The 24,133-nt window shown below is 42.5% G+C and overlaps 1 long non-coding RNA gene across 1 annotated transcript; it reads left to right on the top strand.

The window, feature by feature from the left end:
• Positions 1–9,827: 9,827 nt before the first annotated feature.
• On the top strand, positions 9,828–19,908 carry LOC138726444 (uncharacterized). Its single transcript, XR_011338443.1, has 3 exons — positions 9,828–11,173; positions 19,223–19,319; positions 19,821–19,908. It is a non-coding gene; the product is annotated as an uncharacterized lncRNA (long non-coding RNA).
• The last annotated feature ends 4,225 nt before the right edge of the window (positions 19,909–24,133 follow it).

The raw sequence follows: 24,133 nt of genomic DNA, 5'->3' as shown, positions 1-24,133 counted from the left end.
GAGCCTAAAAAGACTTAGTGTGCTAAAAAAAGAAGAGCAAAGACTGAAATAGTATAATCTTTTATTCTTTAAAAAAATGTAAACAGGAAGGAAATGAGTAGACCTTTAAATATTTAAACATTATTCTAAGGGAATTGCTCTGAAACAACAGGTTGGTAGTGTCCGTGCTGGCAGGGGATGGAGATAGCTTGCCCACAGAAGTACATCAGCAGTGATATCTGTTCTCTTGCCCTCTAGGTCAGCGACCGACCCTGGTCCCCATGAATGCCTGAGCTGAAACTCGTATTCCCTTCCTATCTTAGTGCTGTGGGACCACGCTTCATGATCTTAGGCTCTGACCCAGCTCTTGCTGAGGTCTGCTCTTTAATAGCAGCAAACCGGGCCAGCCACAGTTACTGTCAAAAAAAGTATCCGTGTCGGTTACCGGTGACCATCTTGCCAGGTTGTGACATGATTTGGCACTGCAGTGGAGCCTATAAACACCTGACTGGTTTGTCATCATGATGGAAGGATCAAGGGGGGATTATGCTTAGAAGAGCCACAGCAGGATTGGAAATGGAGCGGTGGGGGAGCTAGTGAGGGAGAAGGGCATAGATGGCGCACTAGAAGCACTGGAGGATGGAGTTCAAGGCAGTAGTCAGAAATAAAACACTGGCCCTGTTGAGCTCACCGAGTTGCACGGTGACCTCATTGGAGGCAGAATTCACTTGAGATTTCCTCAAATGAGGGCAATTCTTTGAATAGTTGACACGTATCCACCCTCTTGTCATCTCCCTCATTCTTGTCCCTCCTCCTTGCATTTCAGGATTAGAAATTGTTGGATAATTTATCAGCTCTTTTTGAAGCATAAGTAAACTTGGCAGAGTATGGGGTTGAAAGTAACCCATTCTGTAACAGTTTCAGATCCATGCTAATCACTGATTTGGGGCAAGGGTGGTTTTTGTTTGAAGCTGCCGCTGGACAGGCTGGCTTTCCACGTGACTGGTAGGACTTGACCTAGGGAAAAGAGCAGCACTGCTGTGATAGTGGAGTTGTCCAGGGAATCCAGTGACTGCAGCTACTGTGTTGGAACTTGGTGATTTTGTTTGCCTGATGGCAAGATCCCGTGTGAAGGGGTCACAGAACCAGAGGTCAGAATTCACCTAGTTTAACAGGACCTGTCTCTTGCAAAGGAAACCTGACAGGTACCAGAGAACAACAGGTGACTTCAGGCAGTTATTTTCATTTTCCAGTTCCCCAAAGATGTGCTTGACCTGCCAGAGAATTAGAGTGGAGTTTAGTCAAAGACAACTCTCAGGGACACGTTCTCAACATTCAGATTGAAGATTTTATTTTAAGTGGTTCACATTTTTAAATTGCTTCATGAGGATAGATCAATCAGCAAAATACAGCAATAATGAGTTCCTTTTAATAGCAAAGAGCTCACTAATTACTATGCTGATTATATAAACCAAGTTTTTGGCCAACAACAAAGCTCCCGCAGGTAGTGTCCTTCCACCTGCTGCAGGATAGGCATTTCTGATTGAAAACTAAGAGGAAACAATTTTTCTTTTTAGTCTGTTTCAGATTCTAGGGAAAAAAAAATGTGCTCTCTTGCTTTCTCTGTGTGACAACACCTGAAATTAGTAGGTGCTTGCATAGGGCTTCACCACCATTTAAAGTGTGCCCTACCACAAACCTTGCCTTTTGTTTACTCAAGAGGAAGCTCTTCCAAATGTGAGGTTTAATCTGGGGCCTGCAGGTGTTGGCCATTGGATTCATTTTGGCCAGGATGCCCTCCTGATGACTTTTGCTGCCACAGGTCCTGCTCGTCACCAGGGCGATGAATGCCAAGCAAGGATACCTGCAGGGAGTCTTGGCTGCCAGTGGACTCAGGGGAGCTGTCATCAGCCAACAGGTCAGCTGAGGATCTCCATGCTCCTCCATGGAATGAGTTCTCTCATAGGCAATGCCAGCTGTCCTGAAATGGAACTAGAACGGAATGTTTGAAGAATGGCTTGGGTTCTTTGCTGTCGTGAATACTGTTGTTTGTGCATTAGACTAGAGTCTGAGAAACCCGTGGGCTCATGGGCAGCTTGGGCAAAGTGCTTTGCCTCGTTTGGAATGTGCCTTGTTAGTACAGGCAAAGCCATGAAGTGCTTGGAGGCTGGAATTAGTAAGGGAATTCGGCAGACTGCAGGCAGGAAGGAGTAAAGGAAAGCAAGTCTGAAGGCTTTCCTTATTTTTGTTCTGTATCCCCTATATTTCTGTATTTTTCAAAGGAAAAATTAATTTTGGGAGGTGCATAAAGCCTTTCCTTTCAGGTGATTTGCAGGAAGAGAGGGAACAGCGGGGTACCTCTGGGAGTGCTGCCTGCCCTAGACCTAGTGAGTGCATGCTGTTCACAGGGCTAATGCAACCTAACCACTTCCTAAACCAGTTAATTGCTGTTGGATTTATGGCTATCACTGATTAGATTGTTGATGCTGTGGAAACAGCAGTTGTCAAAAAGCTCATTTTTACAATTTGTTTATCTGACTAAGGAATTTCTGGTGCAGTTTGATCTGTATTCTGAACTAAGATGCTTTTTTGGTTGTGGGTGAAACGGGAGAGAGTCATGACACAGTTTGGAATCGAAGCAAGGGTGCTGGAGGTGATGTCAAACACCAACAATAAGAACTGATGCAAATCCCAGATTCACCTAGAATAATGGCAGATGACAATATTACTGTATATGCTATGTCTTGTTTTAAGTATGTGGGTGGTCAGCCTTGCTTCTCGTGGAAAATGGTGTCTCAGAAATTCAGTCTTGCTCATATTTCAAGCAGGGACTGCGATACATACAAACTTCTTGCTCCTAACAACGCTACATTGATGGCAGAAATGTATGTGTGACACAACGCAGATCATTTTTTCCACAGCTGATTTTGATTTGTTCTGTGGGTAAAGAAAGAAATCCACTTTTCAGTCATAGAAAACCAGTACTTTTTTGTAAGCAGTACGTTTTTTAAAATACAAATGAGAGTCCTCTGCCTTCCCTTTCCCTGGGTGAAAATAGATTGTTACCAGTTTTCTTGGAATACTGTCATACAAAAAAATCCCTTAATTTTTAATAAGTAAAGCAAAAAACCTGAAAATGCAGATAGTTAATTTCAGTGGGATAAAATTGTTTATTTGAATGTCAGGCACAGAATATTAATGTTTTTGCACAGAGAAAACTGTGTAGGAATTGTGTTATCTTACATTTTATTTAATTTATTCTGCCTGCAGGTACTAATTTAATTCATTTTCATTGATATAAGGAATGCATTTGAGCTGAAATATTGTGCTTAAAGGCATCAGCTAGTGATATAATAGGACTGTACCTGTAGTTCAGAATGAATAGATAAAAGGCAAAGAAACTGTTATTCCTAAGGAGAATTAAAAAGGAGGGGAGGAAAGCCCTTTTTAATAATGGTTCATTTTCTTCCTTTTTAGTACAAAGTGATAAAAGGAAATAAATCCATGTTCCAAGCCTTAGACATAGTCTAAGGTCATTTATAGGCACGTTATCTGCATAGGAGAATTTTGTCAGAAGTTGTTAGTGTTGAAAGTATGGAAAGTGGATTAAAATATCACAAGGAAAAACCAGGTTGTCAAGATGACAGAATGGACCTGTATACCTGTTTTCCAGTTTTCATCTCAACATGAAGACACAGCATGATGCTAAGTTTCAGAGAAAAGAAGCAGAATATATCGGTCAGCAGCTTGGCAGGAGAGGGATCATGTTTTTATAAAGCATACACTGTGTCTGAGAACACAGAAATACATTCCTGAATTAGTGGTGGTATTCTCTGTTGCAAGAACTGTTCCTGGACAATGTCCAGCTTTTACTGCAGCTGCATAGGAAGTCCTGGCAAACCTTTTTTCCAAATACATGTCACTATACGGATTTCCCGTCCCTGGGGATTTTCACGTGAGTTTGAGGAAGGCCATGGATAAGTCGTTCGTTGGAATGTAGGAGCAGCCTAGGAGAGGAAGGTGGCTGTATAAATGGTCAAGGAACAGTCCTGATGGACAGTGTTGCTGGGCAAGCTGTGTGTGAAGGAGATAATGGGTTCAGCTGTATGTATCCATATGGGTACAGTGAATGGGATGGGATGTCAGAACAGCAATGAGAGCAGGATTTGGAGGTCAGCCATGAAGAAGCCAGGTTCAGTGCGCAGAAGGAATGCTGCTGGTGGAGATAGCTGGATGTATCGGTAGGGCTGACAGTGAGAGGAAATAGGTATCGATATCTCTCTTGAATTTGACAAGAATACCTTGCTTGAGGAACTGGAGGAAGGTAGGATTCCATAACAGTATCGTCAGAACTGCAGGTAGGAACAGGACTGCAGTTTTAGTGGAGTAGATTTGTCAACAGTTTCATACAAAAGAGGTTTGAATCTTCAGCTCTGGTTGGCAGTTTAAGGACCCCTCGAGTTACCAGCAGTTTGACTTGCCATTTCATAGATGTTATAAAAAAGGTGCACGCTTTTCTACCGTTGCTCCCTTCTTTCTCCCACCGAGGGCAAGGGTTTGCTGTTTGACTTGTATGTCATTTCACTGTCCAGTCCGGAGGAAATGATGTTCGTTTTCTCACCCAAAAGGGAGAGTGGCTTAGGCACCCAGTCTGGTTTGCCAAGAGATGTGAGCTTGCCATTGCCACTTCTGGAAGCTGTCTGCTGAAAAGCGTGAAGTTTTGAGGCATACTTAAATAAAAGTGTGTTTTCACTGAAGAGAATAAATTTTTGCGTTTGTAGCATGACAGCTGCGTTACTGTGGACAAATCAGGACAACTGCTTATGATGTTTCCTGGCTAACGATGCAGTGTCCGTTTGTCTTTGGGAGTATACTCCTTAGCAAAGCAGTCCTGAATCCCCGGCACAGTCCTGCAGTTCTGCAATAGCATAAACCCACTCAAGAAGCTCTTATGGCTTGATTAGGGCTTGCTTTTCACCTACCTGCTGCAGTTCCATTCGCTTTGCTTTCCTTGCCTTCCATCCCTCCTCATAATGTAAAATTTGAGAGAAAAGAATATTAATGGATGTATCTGACAGCTGAAACACATTTGAATTATTGTTTTTTTATCTTATGTCCCTAGTAGTGCTTAATGCCAAATTCTCCAGAGCCATGTGATTAATACTGTTTGCATTTTCATTCCTGAGAGAGAAGTATTTTCCTCTACGGCGTTTTCCTTTTTTTTATTTGCATAATATTCTGCTTTGTATGTAACCATAACAGAAAAAAAACCTGTTAAAGGCATCATCTCTCCATTCGTGCGTGGCCCCTGCTGCATATATTCAGCTTCATTAGGATTGTTTTTTCCTTTTAAATTTGCGGCCTTTTGAAATGGCTTTTTTTTTTGGATGAAATGCAGAGTGGCAAAATAATAATGGCACCTTCTCTGCTTCCCTAGGTTTCCTGTTTTGTCCTTTTCTTTTTGGAGGGATTTGTTGTTATTGTAGTGCTTTTTTGTGTGTGTTTGTTTGTTTGGTTTGGTTTGTTGTTTGTTTCTAACTAATTTCTTTTCCTCACTGCTCTCTAATACTTGGCTTAGGAGCTTTATGGTGGAGGGATTTGGTTGCACAGAAATGTATTTTGCTAACATCTCCTGTGTGGATTATGTTAAGTGGTCTGTATAAGCAAGTCTAAAATTTCAAAGTATTTGTTTAAAAGGGCCTACTTCACACTTCTTTTTCTCTGTGGTGAGTCTGTGCGAGGCTCCTCAGCAATCACCTGAGCTGTTTACCTCCTGCCTTGGGAGGAGGGTTGGTTTCTCCTTGAGAGAGGAGAGGACACTCTCGGGCTCTGTGATTCTCTCCCCTGTTCCCGTGATCAAAGAGCACAAGGAATGACTTCTCAAAAAGAAATAAAGAAAGCCAGATTATCTTTTTTTTTTTTTTTTTTTGGTGTGGTGTGTTTTGGTGCATTGTGGTTTTGTGTATGGAGAAAATGTGGATTTTATGAGTTGAGAGTTTTGGTTGTATTTTCAATGGCTGCGGGGATGTAGAACCCTCAGGCTTGAAGGGTGTTTATTGATCTCAAGTAAATAATGAACTGCAATCATTTCTGTCTACCCTAAGAACATCGTTCTTTCATGAATTCAGGAGTTACTTTAAGGAAAAATACTTTTTTTAGCAGAATATCAGGAAGGAATGAAGCACCACAGTTCCGTCAGCTTGAAAAGATGAGATTTCCTCTTGTGCTTGCCAGTATTGATGGGCCCTTTGTAGCCTGTGTTGATTTTAATATTAGTGCTGGGCACTAAGCCACTGCACGCATGGAGCCTCAAGCAGTTCCTTAGGAAAGACTTCAGGGAACCAGACGAGCTGGTGTAGTTTTGCGTTTCCCCTTTCAGAACACGTTCTCTGTGGTTCCTGCAAGGAACATCCTCAGTTGAATGGGGAAACTTTCTGTAGCTTATGAACAAATCCCAGGGTTTTGTTATGCTCTATAATAACTTGCTGTTTATTTCTTTCTGGTGTCACAAATGTTTGCAGAAGCCCACTCTGATGGATAATAACTGATTTAAATAGTCAACATCAAATACAAAAGGTTTATGAATACTAAGCGAAACATCTTGATAAAGGGTGAGCAGACTGTGCCGGGGTGAGATAGACTGCATGTTTCAGTGTCTCTTTTAGTGGAATCACATCTTTACTTTCAATTTCCTCTTTAATGTAACATACATTCTGTAAATATTGTTGTTACTGACAAGCACATCAATTCATGTTATTCATAAAGAGACTTTCAGTATTTCAACAATGAATAGTGAGCAGGAGGAACAACTGCTTGCATTTTTATTTCTTAACTTGCATCCCTCTGCCAAAAAATGGAAATAGAGTCAATTTATGCTTATCGAACATGTACTGCTTGTGGGAGAAGGCCTGATTCTTAGCAGAAAACTACGTGCGGGTGAAGGGAGATAAATTCGTTAAAGTATATTTATTTTCTTTATGTATTAGAAATTGCCAAATGAAAGTGATTAGGGGACAGACACATTCTGCAAGAATTATAAAATTAGTGGTTGTGAAGGGATCATTTTAGCAGATACTGTACGGAGTAGTTTTGCTGAGAGAGATTGGAGTCAGAGGTGTGGATGTGGATGTGAATGTGAATGTTGTGGTGGGCAAGAATCTAGTTTTAGTTATAGAATCATAGAATCACCAGGTTGGAAAAGACCTCTTGGATTATTGACTCCAAGCATTCCTATTTGCCATTAAACCATGTCCCTGAGTGCCTTGTCTGCCCGTTTTTAAACACCTCCAGGGACAGTGACTCAACCACCTCCAGGGATCATAGTGCAGTCACCATAAGCACCACCTCCAGTCACCATAAGCAGTACTAGGTACAGTTGGTGGCAGTGTGCCGTAACGCTCTGGACATTGAGTCTTGGTCCTTCCCCTGCGCTTACCCGCATGCTTTCCTTCCCTGGGCTGCCTGGACCACATGCCTGCTTCACATCAGGGTGGTGTGCAAGTGCTGGCTGAACCGGAGTCTGTTTCCCTATATGCATCAATGTGAGTAAACAGTGATTTCAGTAAAACTCGGAGCTATGGTGGAGTGGGGCTGGCACTGTTAGAGCGCTGCACATCCACACCAGCATCTGCTTACTGGAAGCAAACATCCCTGAAAAGTCAGTGTTACTTCTTTGGAGTGGAGATGTTGCAGATTGGAGGGGACAAACAATATTAAGTGAGTGTTTTCCTTTCTGTTTTCTATGCAACTCTGTTGTGAAAATAGCTTTTTTTTCAGCATTATGGATACATCTGGATGAAAGAGCCTATTCAAAATAAGTACACAACAATTCTGCTCAGTGATAGTGAAGCCACAGGGCACTCTGAGACCTGCAGTCAGGACATGCAGTTCATCATTTTTATTGGGAGGTTGCATCATTGACAAGAAAAGTTGATCTGTTTTTGTGTGAGCATATGAGGTTGCTGGTCATGGGCTGTGTTAAGTCTTTCTAAATATGCATCCTCTTTAATTCATTAAGAGACTTTCGTGTTCCAACATATCCATTACAATGACAAACTGACACTGTAAAATTAAAAAGCCTGCAATTACTCACTTGGTTTGTATTTTAATCAAAGCTTTTGTAATGTGACTCTAGGGAGCCATAAATGGCAAAACAAAGGGCTTGGGATTTATGTGGGACCTCTGTATACAGAATGTCTAAGTGGAATGAGCTAGGGAGGAACGAAACTGCTGGATTTCTTCCCTGCATCCGGGAAAGATCGAGTGTAGTGTGAGCAGAGCCTAAAACAAGTCTGGCCAGCATAGGATCAGAGAGCTCTAAACTAGCATGACATCTTTCTTCTGGCTTTTGGACATTGAGAGCATTTAACGTAACCATATTAGGCCCATATATTATTTTTATGAATCATTGTTCCATGAAAGCCCTTATGGAAGTAAATCGGTATAGAAGACATTCCTGCATGCATCAGGGTGGCTAGAAAGGCAGTAATTTTGTCATTTACTTCTCTTACAAAACAAAAGGAATGTGTATGGATGCGTGTTGTGTATGGGCAGGAGTGGACACACGTGCACTGCTCTTGATATGTGGTTTGGGGTTTCAAGAGGAATTATTTCATGAAAGCAGGTTTGAGCCATGGCCTGTGTCTGTCGGGCTGCAGAGCTCCAACATCAACAAGTGAGCAAGAGGGTGAAGCTTGTTCAGACACACCCGCTAGGAGAAAGTGTTTCCACCTCACTCAGGGTGGGAGGGCACCTCGTGTGCTTGCTCAAGGCTTGCAGTTTGGATGCCCCCTTCCTTCTCGAGTAGCAGGTACAGCACATGTGTCGCAAAGCACTTTGTTCAGAATTCTGACAGGAAGTTTTGTGCTTTTCTGCATTGCCCAGCACATAATTCAGGCACTTAAAGATGCTATAATGGGTGACATGGATACTCAGAGTGCCCAGTCACCCAAAAACAAGAAGAAGAATACTGATGTGCTTGCTCTCTGAGGCAGATCCCGACCTCTGGCGAGAAGCAGGATGGCCCTTCTAGCTGCCATGGCCCTCCTGGGCAGGCAGTGATGGTGCTGCAGTCAGCAGGATTTCACCCCCTGCTGTCCTCATTCAGTGCCTGGTTTGCACTAGATGGCACTGTAATAACATTCGTTACGTGCCCGGTCCTGTACAGACAGTCCAGAACCATTCTGAACACACCACTGAGCTCTGCTGCATCTGCTCAGAAGGGCTCCTCCAACCGTTGCTGGGCCATGCAGTGCTTGCTTACAGCGCTCTGATTGTGTCACTTCTCTTGTAGTTCCTAGCTTGTGATGTTGATAGAGCTTCACTGTTCAAATAGATTTTTAGATATTTTTTTCTCTGCTGGAACCTCCTACCCCCATTTGTAAATTCTTATTGTCAGCACATCCAATGTGTCCCAATATCCTCTTAGCTACTCATCTCACATGCATTTTGCAGTTCTTTACTTTTAAGCCTTAAAAGCCTAGCCGTAACTTGGGTTAAAAAGTCTTTGAGCCTATGTCTCATAATAAAACTTCTCAATTTCGTTTGCTTGCTCAGCCACCCCTTGTAATTTCTAAATGAATTTTACATCGCGCTGGCATTAGCAGCTGGGTTTGATCTGATTAAGTCTTGCAATTTCTGTGATGATTCTCATCCAAGTAGATCCCCTAGTGCTTTATAAACTTTATTAACTCGTGGAACACACTACCTATCCTTTGGCCTTGATCCCATTAGAGTGAAAGACAGTAAATGATTCTGCTGAATTCAGAAGGTGGTGATGGGAAGCATGTGAAATCATGCTGCAGGCTCCAGGGTTCTTCCACCTGGACATGACCAGTGAAACATCTCCTCAGTGCTTTGCAGATTTCAATGGTGTCAGAATGATTGTGTGAACCAATCCAAGAACTGTGGCTTCTCCGTCAAAGCTCTGAATTGGATCTTGTGCTGTCACCTGAACAGGCACATCAGCTGTCCCACGTATCAGCTGTGAGCAGTGATTGTGTGTGTAGTGTAGCCTTGGCTCTTTACTGCAAGGAGAAACAGCCTCCAAAATCCATCCTGGAGTGTTTTACTGGGAATGTAAACACTCTTGTGACAGTGATGCTGGAGCTCAGTGTTGGTTTGAGAGGCTTTGACTGCCATGTTGTAAAGCAGTGCATATAAAATATAGTGGTTCAGCAGTGTCTGTGAACCATGTGACTGTTCAACTGCGCATCTCTGTTCAGGGATGTGGCACATGGAATGACGGAGTTACCCTTCAGCCTCAGTCCTGACAGGACATCCCAGTTAATAGCTTTGTGCTTTGTAAGAATTCCAGAGAGTTTTAGAGCTCTTGGTGAACAAGAACTACAATTTGATGTGGAAGAAAACAGCAAGATGTGTACCCAGACAAAGCTGTGGCACCAGTACATGGGGCGAGAGAGGCTCTTCAGATGCTGAACTATGAGTTTTATTTACTATTTTATTTACTGCTAGGTGTTTTACTTAATAAAACCGTAGCTGAAATGAAAGTATCAGGCTTTTCTGAACAGCTTGTCATTGGCTTTAAGTGGGATTAAGGTACTTCTGTACATTAACTTACAAAGCTTTATCATACATGGTTTGCAAAATGTAATCAAACTTTTCATGGTTGTCACTACTGTGATGTGTATTAATTTCAGAATCTCAACATCTGGTGTAATCTTCAAAGCATCATGAACAGTTCTGCTTTGGCCCCAGACCTGCCACGCTACGATGAATTATCTCTTGGGATCTGCGAGGTGTCTGCCTAGAGCTTCATAGCAGGACATGGGGTTTGCTTTCTTTCAGTGTGTCTCCAGCATTTCTACCTGCTACCCAGCAATGTGTGTTAATGCAATACCTCCTTTGCAGTTCAGAGGTCTGGCAGTAAGCCTTCTCCTCCTTCTCTTCTGTAAGGTTTACTGACTCTGGCACAGTGATGACCTATGGCTGTTGTTTTCACTGCAATGGAAATCCAATTTGTAGTTAAGTGACAAAAATTCTGTTTTCATTGAAGTGATAAAATTATTTCATTTCTCTAGGCGTTGCATGCCATGCCCCTGGAAGATGGATTTAAAGAGTGTAGGATGGGAGACAATCAGGACAGTCATACTGGAGGGGCAGTGTTCTTGCCCAAGAGCAGCAGGAGCCAGCTGCTTCACCAGACTGTGCAGGAAGTCTCATCACAGCCGAGCAGGTAATTTGTTCACTTGGGTTTGACTTTAACTCTGACACTGGGAAGGTTTATACATAACACAAACCACTGGAGATGTTTATTCATATTTTCTGTCTTACAGAACGTAATTAGGAGGTTCTTAGCAACAGCACCAATTAGGATATTATTCTAAGGCCTAATCTGATGCACAGTTGGCCAGGTTGAATCCCTAAGCAGGCTATTGTGTGTGTGTGTTGGAGGGGTAGGGTTCCACATTGTTGGTTTTTAGTATTTTTCAGTTAGCATGGCTGATGAGGAGAATTTTGCTATCGTGGTCGTGTTTTCACTGAGAAGATCAGTATCGGCTAAACACTGGACAAGGGAACATGAATGTGAACTTCAGGCAGGGCTGGGCAGGAGCCTGAGGGGTTGTTGGGTCCCAGTATTCTTTTAGGTGTCACAAGTCACAGATGATGATGTGGCTGTAGTTTGAAAGGGGAATTCTAAATGTTGTTGTTTGTGTGGCACAACAAATGTGATTGGAAATGGTACTAGGAATGTTTTTTCTTTATCGCGTGTCAGATTCATTTGCAGGCAATATTTTAAAGTGGTATAAAATTATTTTGTCAAATTGTTATGGAGATTTCAAGTGTAGTATGTTTGTAAAAATCCCAGCAACAGCTGTTTATATTCCACAGGAACGCAGAGCGCATTTGATTTGTGACTATTAACACTATTGTTCAATCCTGCCCTGTTTGCTTTTTTTATTTGTTGAAGCTGACTTTGACAATCTGTAGATCTTAGTTTGCAATCTAAATCAAAGCCGTGTGCAGATATCAGCGAGGAACATGGCATTAAGCAGTGCAATAATTCATTTTATATGGAATTATTCTATTCAATGAATAACTACGTATTAAAAACAATTAAGTGTAATTTCATATAATTTTTTTGTGCATGTGACACACTTCACAATTGTTGCTGTCACTTTTAGCCCTTAGGTCTGGGTTATTTTTCATGCAAACTGAATCACAAAGTCAAGAAGGTGTATGATGAAAAATGCAGCTTTTAAAGAACTTGAAAGGCTCTTAAATTTATCAGTTTACTACCTGAATTTGCTTGGAAAAACATCTAGTTTTCTGACACTTTTTAAAATATATTGATCGTAAATGTCCTTTCCTACTAAGAGGAATAAACTTTATAGTATTTGACTGTAATCTACTCCAGTGTTTAGCACTATCCCTGAATTACTGCTTAATTGTATTTTAACATAATTGTTTGCAAAAGTTAGGAAGATTTCACCTATAATAATTAAAGCTGTCTTGCAGAAGCCCTGCTGATAGAAGTATGAATGCCTGATTTTATGGGCCTGAAGTGTAGAGTACACAGCATAACTGGGGAAACAAACAATTTAAGTCTGAATGGTGGACACTGAAGGACCTCAGCTAATTAATAGACCTGTTAATGAAGCTCTTGAGGAAGCCCACTAAGAACTGATGGGCTACCTTATAGCTTTACTCGTAGCACAGTGATTGTATATTAAGCTGCACTGTAAATCAATTAAATGTTCTTGACAGCACCACGTTATTAACTTCATGTGGCCTGATAATTTTCTTGTAGCTTTACGTCCATGCTGTTTCTGGTTCCACACAAAGGATAGGTTGCATTTTAAAAGTAATTGTATTTTTTTAAAAAAAGCAACGCTGTTGAAAGTCTGAAACGGGTCAGTCTGCTTCTGTGTCTGAATGGCACAGGAAGAACAAGGGAGTGGGCTGGGCCTTGAAAACAGGAATGGCCCAACGCAAAGGCCAACAGACCTTCCCAAAAACTGGAATTCTAGTCTACTAGAACAGTTTCTCAAGATACATTAGACAAATAGCAGCTGTCTTGAAGCTAGATATTCAGGCAGCTCCAAACTTGAGACATCCAAACAAAACTATGCGTGGAACTGTTCTTGTTCTTCAGGACACATCCTAGGGAACAAGAGGAGCAAAAAATACTTCAAATGTGGATGACTGAGGTGAAGATGCAGTGTCATTGTGTTAGCTAAAACTCCCACAGCGCAAGAACCCACCCAGCAGAGCTGTGAGATCATCCCTGATAAATCAAAGCCCTGTACATTTGGCAGTGACTGTTTTAAACAGGAATCTGCAGCTGAAGGCAATATTGCCACCTCAGAAACACCAGAAGTACCTAATGGCATGAGAGTCACACATTCATGTATCTTCCTGGTGTCTGTCTCTTTGGGATTCAGTGAACATAGAGCAGTTTACGAGCCAAAATCTGCTCTGCCCTACTTTACTTCTTTAAGTCTTGGGATCCTGGTACGAAAATGAAACTGGAACCACCAGTTCCACCTTATTTCATGGGCTGTAGATTAAGCACCTGCTCTGTCTTCAGAGCCAGGCTAGTATGCTGCTGCTTATTACTACTACTACTATTATTATTATTATAATAATAATATTAATTTCACTATTGCTTCTTTTCCTATCTGATTTTTGCAACTGTCATCCTGCTTCTCAACTTCAAAGTTTTTTATTTGTGTTTTACAGCTTGAATTTAATTTTAATGTAGCAGATTAATAGATGCATTCAATGAGGTGAATTGGTTCTTCCTTTTTTTGTTCTCCATGCAGTTCAATTGCAATGAATACTACCAACAGCCAGAAATCTATCAAGAAATTTCAAATTTCTTTGATATTCATAGATTTCATTTGCATGAAGGAAAACTAGGTGAATATTTCCTCTGTTGTCAAAAGGCACAATACCAATTGCCATCTTTAATGAAAAAATAAATTAAAAGTATTGCGTGCACAGTGAAAAGGGTGCCGAGTAATGTAAAAGGTATGAATGGTTTATTACTGAGTCGTAGGTGTAGTTTATTAAATATTAGATAATCTCTCAAGCATTTTGAATGAATGGAAGTAGAAGATTGGTTTCTGTGTGTTCAGATCATTAGAGCAGCACCACGCAGCTCAGAGCTGTGCACACGGTTTAGGGAGCAGGTATGCTCCGTTTTGGTTAGCAGGAGGGGTTTATTCAGCTGCACTCACAGGCAGAGCCCTCTGAGCCTGGGCTTTGCCGAGGGACAAGCAGGACTGCTATTTTCTGCGACTCTGTTGTCCTGTAGAAGCAGAACCTGCAATGGAAGGGAACCCGGGAATTCTGTGGCGCATCAAATACTTGGGTGTGCAATCCCTTTCTGCCCAGAGGTAGCGATGCCTTCCTAGCTGGTAGCGCCTTCTGGAGGCAGCTGTAAATAGGGCAACACATAAATCAATAGGAGAGCCCACTGCTAACCCAAGAAGGGCTTTTTAGTATTGCCTTTTGCTACATATTTACCTACTTTCACCTCCAGGGCCCTGCTTCCCTAAAATCTGTCTGTGCCCACTTCTAGAAACCTGGTGATCAGGCGCAGCCCCGTGTTGTGGAGTCAGGGGCACATACAGCATCTTGAGGTCCCCAGAGTACAGCAGTATGTGTTGTTTGACACCAAATCTGCTCCACAATCCATCTGAAATAGCACTTTCTCCAGTTGATGGAGTTTGCAGGAGTGGCAACTGTTTTGCACTCTTACTTTGCTGTTTTCATCAGGTGCACTGCATCACAGTTCCAAAATTATTGCAGGTTCTAAGAAAACTTGAAAGCATCTAAACTGAGCCTGTACTCACCCTTTTTCTGGGCTTGGTAACACTTTGTCAGTGTGGATTGTCACCAAGTGGCTGCTTTCGCTGTTTGTTCTCTGTGTTTTTCTGGAGGGTTTCTGTGCTGTGTTACTGTACAAGAAGAACTTGTGTTCACATTTATCTGCTGCTGGTGCTTTTGTTAAGCACTGTTCCATTTCCTCTCTCACCCAAGTATTGTCTCATTGGGTATTTGTCATAAGAGAAAATTGAAAGCATGACGGTATTGACAAGCAGCCAGCTTGTATGGATAGTACAGTAATGAAAATGGAATAACAATGGACAAAGTACAGATAAAGAAGCAAAAAGTATCTGTAGCCTTTGCATGGTGTATGTCTGTCTTGGGCTCAGATCCTCGTTGCATGTCTTCACTAATTCCTTTACCTGAAGCTAACTGAGGCCAACCACCTTTGTCAGGAAATCACCACAGTTGGGTCTCGGTGCCTCTGCTGCAATACTCCAAACAGAATGGGGCTTTGTTCTGTGAAGAAAATCCATTGGGAGACTTACATGCTGGGCAGCTGTATGAGGAACACTGAGGCAAAGAAATGGGTTTATTCTCTGCCCTCTGTTCATTGTCTATTACTGCTCTTCTTCTTTGCTGATATTCTATTGGTTTGTGACTTGAGAGCTTTCACAGAAATATTAACTCAACTAGGTAATTATTTGCCTTATTTTAGATACATCAAATATTTGTACTCCAGTTATTTAACAGCTCCTGAAATAAAACTGAATGGGATTAGAGTCATCAGGTTTTTGGCTGCCGTTGCCTTTGAAGCTTCTGCTCAAAAACAGCTTCTGCAGGAAAAAAGGCTCAGTCTCCATTCTTTCTCTGTCAGCCTGTGAACAAGCTTGTAACATGCCATTAATGGTGTTCAGGAATGTGTGACATTGTGCCTAGACTTTATAGGACCAATGCAGTCCTCTAGCTGAGACCAGGAACGTGGTTTCCTCAACCAGCAATTCGTATCAGGCCAACAAATCCCTAGCAAAGGCTTAAAAAATAATGTAATACCCATCCTATAGCAAAGCAAGCTTGAATCGGGCTCACATTACATCTGCGTGATCCAGACAGCCCATTAAACTTTAATCTTCTTTGGAGACTAACTCAGGCTAATACTTAACTGACAGATACTAAGACTTTCATTTTTATGTCCAATTCAGTTGTGTAACTTCATATTAGCTGAAAGACTGATCTGGCATTCTTTTTATCAGCAGTACCTATGCAGCATGGCAATGTAGAAATAGCTGTTAAAACACTTTCCTTCCTAAGTTTTCTAGATCTCCATCTGACATTGCGTCCTGAATTTTGTGCACCCTGTGAAGGATGGCAGATGAATACTAAGCTGTCATTTGGAAGGCTGCAGCAACTGGTGAGCTGAATGCTTAGATTTTAATTTTTTATAATGCCATTAATAGTTTCATGCAAAGAAGGAGTAACTGTAAGAATTAGAAAACCTTCATGACCTCATTATGAGTGTTACTCAACTCCTGTCTTTCAGGCTGGCTGGAGTCCCTGTGCTGGACATTTGCATAAAAGGTGTTTTAAAAGCTGTGCGTGAGGCCATGTAGCTGAACAGATGGCTTAGATTTATGTCAGAACGTAAAATCTGAATTGACACTTGAAAGTGCAAAACTTAAGGCTTCATAGGTGAGCAATCACATTTTATAATTTAAAAACGTGGCCCAGACTTTTCAGTAGCAGTGTGCAGTTTAATTGCTGTTGTGTCTTGTGTGTTTTGCAGTAGTAACCTTCCCAAATTCTGCTGTGAGGGGGGCTAGATACCTCTGTTTGGTTTCAGTGAAACAGGATGTATACATCCGAATTTATATTTTGGGCCTTTCCATCAGTGGCACTGAACACTGTACATGGTGTCATTTTAAAGAATGTCCATTTTGACTTGGCTACTTGTTCTGGATGTAGTGACAGGAGTGCTCCATGTATCCAGCCATTCTCAGAGCTGGGATGAAGGAGTCATGTGAACTTGTAGCATAGGGGACCCTGGAAAATCTGTTGTCAGGGGAGAAGAGCGTGAAAATTTCTGTTGTAGCCTTTGTCCTGAGTACACAAGTAGACACATCAAAATACTCTTTTACTGAAGATGTATTGCATCCATTCGTTATTAATCAATCTTTTGCAGCTGAGGGTTCTGAAAATTATTCTAACCTTTGCTAGATGCAAACATACCCTGTAGTAAAATAGCAGCAGCCAGGTATGAGAACTGGGACTTTGCTCATTTCCTCAGGGAGCTACTTTGAATCTCAGCTGCTTATTCTGCTTTGTCAACAAGATCTTTGTCAAGGTAGCTTGGAGAGCAGCTCAGGGCTGGGGAATAGTTGTTCTTTTGAGGACTAACTGCTCCCTTCTGACCTAGTTAGGTACACAAAAGCCAATTCAACTAGCAGTCTGAAGCTTTTCTCTGTTAATTCCTACTCTCAGCAGTTTTGTTTACGCTACGCCTGGAGGGAAGTTTCTGGTGTCTCAGTACTCTGGTGGTGCGGTTTTTAATTTGCTGTTCATTGAGAGTCGAACAGATAAATGGCAAAAGGCTTGGGAGTTTAAGAGTCACTTGCTCAATAGAAAGAGCTGGTGGCAGCACTAAGTATGCCATTAATTTGAATATGATAAGCCCTTATGTGCTCACTGCTGTGATTTAAAAGGTGGGACTTGGTAACTCTGCAGAGAAATATGATCAAAAAATATTGCTGGGGCTGCGACCTCCTCCTCTGGAGCTGTGCTGGGAGGGCTTGTGCAGCTTAGCTCAGCGAAGTCCTGCTCTGGAGCAAGAAGAAACCTCTCCAGGGAGAAATGCTTTCAGCCTAGCTGTCTGCTGCCAGGTGTGATGTTCCTGCCCGTCACCATGTCACTGCGAAGAAAGCAGAGACCCTGTCTTCATGCAGTTACCAGGGACAGGACTTGCTTTTTTTTTAGCCGTCCTTGAACTTGTCAGAAGGTTACAACCTTGTCCTTTTCTGGCACCCCTCCCTATAACACCTGAGTGCTGGGTCATCCTTTTTTCCTGGGGTAGGACTCGCTGTTTTCATTGTCTGTGGCTGTGAGGGCAGCATGACCTCTTACCGAGCACCAGAGGAGGGGCTTTCGTCCACTGGTAAGGTGTCCAGCAGAAGCATAAGAGGAGCTGTTAGTTTACACCTTCTGTGGCTATTTACAGAGTATTATTAATCAAGCCCACACCCAGGACTGACTGAAGAGTGAAAGTGAAGATAGCACCTTTCGCACAGGCCATGATTTGAAGGGAGTAGAAACACCCCTCTGGCCAGCAGGTGTTGTGTAGAGCTTGTTCCTGTGCAGGAGCTGGATGCAGATTTTACCTCTAATTAATTCGCTTATCATTGTGCGCATCAAGTTGGATGTCTGCATTTCTCTTTTGCTAGCACTGCTCAGTGCCTTAGAGCCTTTTAGCAGTAAAAAGGCGTTTTGGAAAATGGCTGAAAGCACTGGAAAAACACTGGTGTGTGTCTGGTGTTATTTAATTTGAGGGTGAGTAGAGTTACATAGCAGAGCTTAAGGTAGTCTAGCAGCTACATACAGCTTTATTCAAACTGGAAGAAAAAGACCTTTTCCTTCCTATTCCTCCTGCCTACCTTGTGTTCACTCCAGTGTTAATCAAATTATTTAGGAATGATTCAGCTGACTAGCCCAGCAAAAATAAAGAGAAATTGTGTTGTTTACTAAACTCAACCCCTGTGAACACGAAGGCGAGTGCAAGAGAAGGGGCGGGTCCCTCTGGCCAAGAGGCGGCAGGATGAGGGAGCATGAGAGCATTGTCTGCACCTTGTCATTGCCTGGATTTGCTTTAGACTTTATTCTGGATTATATGAATGAGCAGATTCAAATGCTGTTGTGGTTTTGGTTTTGTTTTTTAAAATAAGCCCTGAAGCTCAGGGGATGCAGGCTGGTATCAGCTTCCTTGGTGTCTGTGTTGAAGCTCTTTTCTCCTAAAGCTCCCATCTGTATGGCTGACAGCCCGGTTATCAGACACCTTGCAGCATTTGCTGGAGAGCCCTGCTGTTGAGTTTCCCTTTGGGCTTGCGTTAACATTAAGCAAATCAACCAACCAGAGAATTCGGAACCCAGATTCCAGTAGGTGTTTGCCCCATTGTTCAGAGTTCAGAGCTGTGTTTACCGTAGACTTCTAGGAGTGACAGCACCATTCTTTAAGGATTTCTCATTTTGTTGAACACTCAGGATGCTGCTGTGATTCATCTGTAGTGTCATCAAAAACTGCTGGCAAAGCTTCCAGTAGAGAACATGAACGAATGTCAAGCTGTGGCCTTACAGGGCTGGGCTGATCCTGTATCTAAACCTGTCAGTAAGTGGTGATGAGGCCTCTCTGTGGCTGTTGCTTCCATGAAGGGGCAGGTGATGGGTTTGATGGCACTCAGTCCAGACTGCACGCACTGAGAGGCCGCAGCGAGGAGGCCCTGGCTGTGATGTTCCGGGACCGGGATGTGTGGTGTGCAGGCTGGAGCTGCAGAGCCGTAATTGTCAGTTTGTACCTATGCCCCCCAGGATCCTGCCCCTTCTGTAGTGGAAAGTCTCAGCTTTTAATTACACTATGTTTTTCCTTTGGTTCTAGACCTGACCTTTGTTTGGGACCAGCCAGCGGTTTCTCTTTGTCAGGGATGCTGCTTTTCTAGCTGGCTGTTTTGATGACCAGCCTCAGCATTAAGCTTCAGTTCAGACTAGAACATTTTGGAAACACAGGGACTTCTTTGTCAGCATTAGAAACTGACAGATCTCTTCACATTTCTGCAGGCAAGAGCTAAAATAAGTGTAGTAGTTAACGATAGGATGGTGAATAACCAACTCTTCATCAAAAGTCCCTGCTTGGAATTACTTGTTGAAACCAAAGATAAGAGGTTATGCTGTTTTATTTCATAGCAGTAAAGAATCAATAGCTGGGAGTTTGTTTTGTATTTTAGTAGGGAAAGTAAACAAAACTTAATAAGGAATTTCTATTAAATCCAATTTAAATTTATTGTAAGGGAAACCCAGCTAATATGGCTTTTGGGTGAGAAAGGAGAAGATATTAATTGTTCTTTGTGAAGATCAGCTTTCCTTAGTTAGAAGTGATGACTGCAGACGATACATTTTATTCTTGTCATTTGGCAGCAAAAAGCAAACGCTGAATTACTGAGACATTTCCTCAGCTCTGGTAAGGAATCTGAATATCATCGTTGCAGCTGCTGGTGCAGTCTCTTGTGATAAGCTCAGTGTAGCAGAAATGGAAAAAAATCAGTATCCACATGAATGAGGTTGAGGTTGAGTCCTCGTTGTGCGATCCATTTTAATGAACACTGCGCTTTCCATTTGCTCCCCTCTGAGGCCAAACAGTGCACCCCCAAGCCCCTGCAGGGTGATAAGAGTGACCCCCAGCAGAGAACAGAGCCCACCAGCAGTCCGTAACGGTGTTGTCAGTGCATCCATTGGATTTACATGCAGGACACATGTCAGATGAAGCAAGGAGGGGCGAGCAAAGGGGATAGGAGGGGACTTAATGGAGGGAGATCGTTGCTCTCAAAAATTAATGACCCATAACACCAGAATATGAAGTTTTGTGGGTTTTTTCCTCTCACAACAAGTGCAGTGCAGGCATTGATAACCCAGCTTGCTACATATTTATGCAGATTAATGACCATAACCTTCCCACTGCAAATGAGCCATTTTTCCTTCTGGTGCAGAGTAGTTAACCCTGTACTGTAGCTGAGATTGCAGTTTCCACTTTTGGGGAGGAAAGTTCAGAAATGCTACGCTATGGTGTTCTACAAAATTAATTTCTTCAAATGGGTATTTGGAATGACTAGATTTATTTACATTTTTTTTCTCTCCTATCAGAAATAAGTATGGGAATTACCTGAATGTATAAAATGGCTGAGAGATAGAACTTGCCAATATTTTTTTTAATAATATTAAATATTGATTATTTTACTGCATGGTTGCCAAAATGAGTATTGTCATACTGGCACACACTTGTAGCAGCTACTAAATTCCGTTGATGATAAACCTCTTTCTTCCTATTGGGTTTGAGAATTCAGCATTTGTCAGTATCAAATCAATCCAGATTGCAGACACTCTGTGGCTCCCAACTAAAAGAGAAAAGACCAGTAGATTTTTTTACAGCTAGAGCAAGATTTCAAAATTTCAGACAGCCACCCACCCATGCAGCATTTTAAACTGGGAATGAGAATGTTTGAGGGCTTTTAAATATTGTTTAAATTTGTAAATGTAATAATTTATGATGTTTATAAGATGAAAAAAGCCCCCATTAGAATACAGTCACAGAGACTAATAATAATTAATTTTGTAAGAAGGAACACTGGCAGAGTACCCCAAAGTTACTCCCCCCTGCTGCTCTGGTGAAGAGCATCCACCGGAGACACCAAGTGGCCCACACGGTGCCTCTGTGGCTTTGGGATTGGCATGTGTGCACCAGGGCTGATGGAGACATGCCAAGTACCATTACTTCAGGTTTAGTTCCTGTTTAAAGCAGGTTTGTGGAAGTGCCTGGCTAGCGCTGTACCCCACTTAGAAAGGGATCTTGCTTGTACAAAGAAACCCTGGCTTTCTTTTCTTGATATTAGGGAAAAAACATACAGCAACAGCTTGGAATGTACTTGTATGCTCCAGGATGCTCTGTTATCCTCAATTCTCCATCACTAGGGCACTCTGTCATCATAGCTGTTGGTGCAGTGTATGTTCGCTGGTTCGGGGAGAGCAGCTTAATGGCACTTTCTGAAGTGATGCAAAACCCAGGGGTGTCCCCAAGGGTCCTTAAGTGATGGAACCGGCCTATGATGTAGACTGTCATTAGGCTCACAGGTAAGGTGTCTGTCACACCTGCCAGACAAAGCTGAAATGTTTTGCCAGATGAGATAACATCACAGCGGGATTATTTTTTCCATTGTAGTCTGAAATTCGGGAGAAGTGAGAATTGTTACCAGAAAAGGCTCTGTTTTGCTTTCTGAGTGATGTAGAGTCCAGGCTTAATGCATTGATCTGGAATGGAGATGGTGAGTCCACCTGCACTCTAGACTGATTCTCCAAAATCAAAGGCTGCTAGTTTGTACCCGTAGGGTTAAGACATATAATTTATCGCATAGCAGTTTCTCATGGTGTTTCTTGTTTATAGAAAGTAACTCCTAAAGACCTGGTAGTTCTTTTTCCCTCTGGTGCCCAGCCACGTGGAGCTGTGAGTCTGCTGCAGTGTTTGAGTTACCGCAGCAGGATAATTTAGCTCAGATCCTGTGTTCAGTCCTTGCTGCCAACAATCTCCTCCAAAAAGTAATGCTTTTCTCTATCTATATTTGATGTGCTTAAAACTGTGGTCTACCTAGAACGCCAGCCTGGTGTGCTGGTGGTAGCACAGCTATATCTAGTCACTTCTGCACTGTTCTGTCATCCTGGCTGGAGCCTAATGACATGGTTAGAGAAGCTGCTCTGTCTTGGCTTGGCCTGTCCGGCTCCCTCTGGTGAAACCGCTCCAGCGTCCAGTGCAGACTTGATGTCAGGGATGTGCGGTGTGTGCCCAGGGCTGTGCAGGGCCTTCAGGCAGTGCCTGTCCAGTGCCTGCTGAGCCAGCTCAAGGGGGTTTGTCTCTGTCATTGCTGCACGTCCCAGCACACAAGAGTGCCGCGTCGGGAGGAACCATGCGGTCAAATCAATATGATTGATAAAGCAAGGTCGACTTTATTCAAAAGAGCTTAGGTTATATACTTTCCTTATACTCGATTACATCATCGTATTACAATTCCATTGGTTAGTAACAGCATGCAAATACATATTCATTAACTATATTCATATTGCCCCCATGTTAATATTCATTAACTATTACGTATTATTTTGCTTCTAACATCCTGCTATAGTTTCTATGTTCAGGGTCACAACGCCCTGTTTTAATTAAAATGTTCTAAACTATGTGCCGACTTATCTTAGAGTAAGGCTTAATGTTATCAAAAAGAATTGCTTGTACAGCCACCTGCTCTTAGCTCATCGTTTAACAGCAAGATTGTTTATACAGCTCCTTCAAGGGCCTTGTTCACTTAACCATTTCTCAACACAAGAGGTTAAGGTTAACGCTGAAGACATCTCTCTGACATGAAGCACTGAATAATCCTTCTTCGTCCCAGTTCAGAAGGCATGTAATTCTGTGGGCCTGTTCCCACTTGCAGCAAATTGTGCCAAATGTAACATGGAGGAAATCCAGGGAGGGATCGATAGTGGAAAGAATTGGATCTAAAGTCTTTGCGGATCAGGCGTTTTGCTGACCTTGATTACGGCTCCGATTTCAGCAGATAACTGTCCTGGCAGAATGATCATCCTCATAGCTTGCTAGGGCTCCAGAATATTTCAGGGCTATGAAGTATTTGCTTGGTCATGATTAGAAGGGTGGAAAGCAATTCTGTCTCAATAATATCCTTTCTTTTTTAGTCATGATTCAAGAGTGATGTTTTCTTTCCCCTGTCAAACACGAATTTATCTTGGAAGTATTTTCTTGATTGCACTTAATATCTGAGGAAAATATTAGAGGAAATAATTTAGTACTCTATGTATAGCTCTGTGTTAACCTTTATATAAGCTGTTCTAAACTGTGTGGCGCAGACAAAGATTTTTACGTGTCTGAGCAGTTAACAGTCAAACATAAGTATGCGCTGCATTCCAAATATTATGCTTCTTCCTATTATTTGGCAAACCTGGAAAGCAAGCAGAGTAAGCTGAAACTCCAAGGAGTTACTCATCAGCCACCTTTTGATGGCAGTCTGGGTTTAAATGGTGTCTGAAGATTTCCATGTGGGTGAAGGCTGGCGGAGCAGGGCAGCTGCAAGATGGCACCTGGGCTAAATGCCAGTGAGGGTTTCTCATCACTTGGGTGGAGGAAATCTGCTCAAGGGACGCAGCTGGTGAGGGGTCTGTCTCTGCTCAAGGCGGGTGGCAGTGTGTGCACTTCTTACTCCCCGTGGTATTGCTTTTCAGGCCTTTGTGCTCGAGGTGCAGAGGTTGCCATGGTGTTGCAGGGTACGAGGCTGGAGTGCTTCACCGTGCTCTGCTGCGGACAGAATAGGCGGAGAGCCCTGGGAGAACTCGGCTGGGGCACTGGGAAAGCCTTTGCATTCGGCAGCGTGTCTTGCACAAAACCTGCTCCACACAGACTTTGTGGCTCAAATTTCTGTGGCCTCCAATTACTTTTCAGGCACACCGTAAAAACTTTGGGTTTCATATTTTTCTTTTAATTATTTTTAAGAATGCCCGTGGATTATGGCTCTGGCTGCTTTATAAGGAACTACTCAATGCAAGAGTGGTT

This window comes from Phaenicophaeus curvirostris, chromosome 14 (genome assembly GCF_032191515.1).
Source record: "Phaenicophaeus curvirostris isolate KB17595 chromosome 14, BPBGC_Pcur_1.0, whole genome shotgun sequence".
In the NCBI taxonomy this organism is placed as follows: Eukaryota; Metazoa; Chordata; class Aves; order Cuculiformes; family Cuculidae; genus Phaenicophaeus; species Phaenicophaeus curvirostris.
The sequence above is the reverse complement of the archived record's forward strand: the minus strand, read 5'-3'. Positions and strand labels throughout refer to the sequence as shown.